The sequence below is a fragment of the Penaeus japonicus genome, unplaced genomic scaffold, assembly GCF_977035675.1.
Source record: "Penaeus japonicus unplaced genomic scaffold, GWHDUDI00000001_assembly GWHDUDI00000035, whole genome shotgun sequence".
NCBI classification, from domain to species: Eukaryota; Metazoa; Arthropoda; class Malacostraca; order Decapoda; family Penaeidae; genus Penaeus; species Penaeus japonicus.
This window is the reverse complement of record NW_028234437.1, coordinates 11,158,066-11,160,565: the sequence shown is the minus strand read 5'-3', so window position 1 is coordinate 11,160,565 and position 2,500 is coordinate 11,158,066.

Sequence of the window (2,500 nt, the reverse complement as noted above, 5' to 3'; positions counted from 1 at the left end):
TCTTTCTCTCCTTCTTTTCCTCTCTCTCTCTCTCTCTCTCTCTCCCTCGTTTCACTCTCTATCTCTTTTCTCTCTCTCTCTCTCTCTCTCTTCTCTCTCTCTCTCTCTCTCTCTCTCTCTCTCTCTCTCTCTCTCTCTCTCTCCCTCCCTCTCTCTCTCTCTCTCTCACGCTAGTTCTGTTATCAGGCCCAATGTATATAGCAGAGCAGCAAATGTTGAGCACTGTGAAGTTTCATTTTCCCACCGTATGCCAATGCAATAATCTTGCTACGATCTTATTTTATATTGCAATATTGCTATTTATATTTATCTGTAATATTACTACGATCTTAAATGCGACAAATTATCTTCAACTGTTTTTCTCTGCGCTTCTCGTGCAGGAAATGAACAAAGAGAGATGGATGTATTGGGTTTTCAGATAAAAGTGCCAAGCTTGGCGGTTGAGGATCCTAGTATGGTTTGTGATGAGATACACACACACACACACACACACACACACACACACACACACACACACACACACCACACACACACACACACACAAACACACACACACACACACACACACACACACACACACAAACACACACACACACACATAAACATAGATCTTCCTATCTAGTCCACACTTGCGTACGTAACTATGCAAACACGTGCACTCATGCGTTTGTGTTTATTGTTTATTATCGTAAATATATTCTTGCAAAAAAGGGATGCAAGGGTGTTTTAAAAACTTTAGTTCAGATATCACTTATTGGCAACTCATCCTTTCACTCGTCTCTCGTTGTCTTAAATGCGAAAATGCATTTATTTCGTAATTCATGGCTAAATTATTGTATTCATTATCTTATATGTAACATAGTGAAAACAAAGAACATAAGAAACTTTTGCGTATTTTTTTTCTTTTTTTTTAACTTAGTGTAAAAGATACCATTGAAATATTTAGGAATTACGTTCGGATATGAATTTATTCAGATGATAAATTGTTATACTTAATGATAATTTGCAACGATATTGAAAAGAAACGTTAGACCACGGTAACAATATCTTAAAATCTTGTTAATTTACCCTTTTAATTATAAATAAAATATATAAACAAATGTTACATAACTGAACAGATAATATAAACTAATAATATAAAATGAGCACGTGTCAGATTGATGGATATATACAAACATTTAGATGTTTATTTATTTTGTTTGATATATGTCTTCTTAGCTGTATAAGAATATTTATTGGGTGTTTTTGAAATTGATAAAAAGTGTAGCCTTAATAAAGATTTTTCAAAATTGCATAAGATAAGTGATGATTTCATTGTTCGGATTTGTTGGCGTCATGAAGAAAACTATTTATTCACTATGATAGATACTCTATACTCATATAATTTTCTTTCTCACGATTTTCCTTGCCAAAGAACTAATGGAAAATCCCCTAAAAGGATTTGAAAGCTCCCCCCCCAAAAAAAAAAAAAAAGAAAGAAAGAAAAAATAAAAACATAATTTCGGTAGACGAATCGGACACGTCGTTGGCGGGAAAACAGCCTTGAATTTTTCTCGATGTTTTATTAGCCACTTCTTACTAGATGATAAATAGCAACAGAGAAACTTGAATGATTTCATTGATCCTCATTCTTATTGCGGACATGATCCTAAAGTGTAATCATTATCATAACGTAGTTATAGTTAAGTAAGAGAAACACACAAAAACATCTCTATATGACTAACTGGCAACTCACAGCTCTTTGCCTGACACGTAAATAGAAACCTCTCTTCACTTGTTTTTGCATAGTCTACCCTCGTCCACACCGTGCAACTTCTGGGTTAGAAACTAGGAAATGTTAGGAAGGTAAGGGGTTGAGGAAGAATAGTGGGAGGGGAGGGGGGGAGAGGTTAAGCTGGGGGGGAGAGGTTAAGCTGGGGGGGAGGAGGACTAGAGTAAGGGATTGTTACTTTTTTCTATCTTTAATTCGAAGCAATGGATGTAAATTCTCAATTAACAGGGCCCGTTCAATTTGTAGAAGAATTCATTCTCTCTCACTCTCTCTATTTCTGTCTGTTTGTCTGTCTGTCTGTTTTTCTCTGTTTCTGTCTCTGCCCCCCACCCTCTCTCCCTCTCTCTTTTTGTATGTCTGTCTGTCTCTGTCTATTTTTCTGCCCTAATGCATCTTGTATCACTTGGATGAAGCTTAACATTATAAGTCTTTCATCCATTCATATGCCAAATTTTATCTCTATATTTGTGTCTGTGAATAATAATTCTTCTCCTATCTATTTATCTATTTGCTTAAGTACTTAACCATATGTCTATCTATTTACTCATCTATATAAATAGATACACAAAAAGTGCAAACAAATATTTAAAATCACAAAACTCCGAGCTTGTCTTTTCACATATGTAAATGTTGATGCATAAGTAAAAAGTAATATAAGGACTTCGATATATATGTTAGCGTGCTTGCTTTCAGTCATTGTTAGGCATTACCTCTCACTAAAGCTTTTCC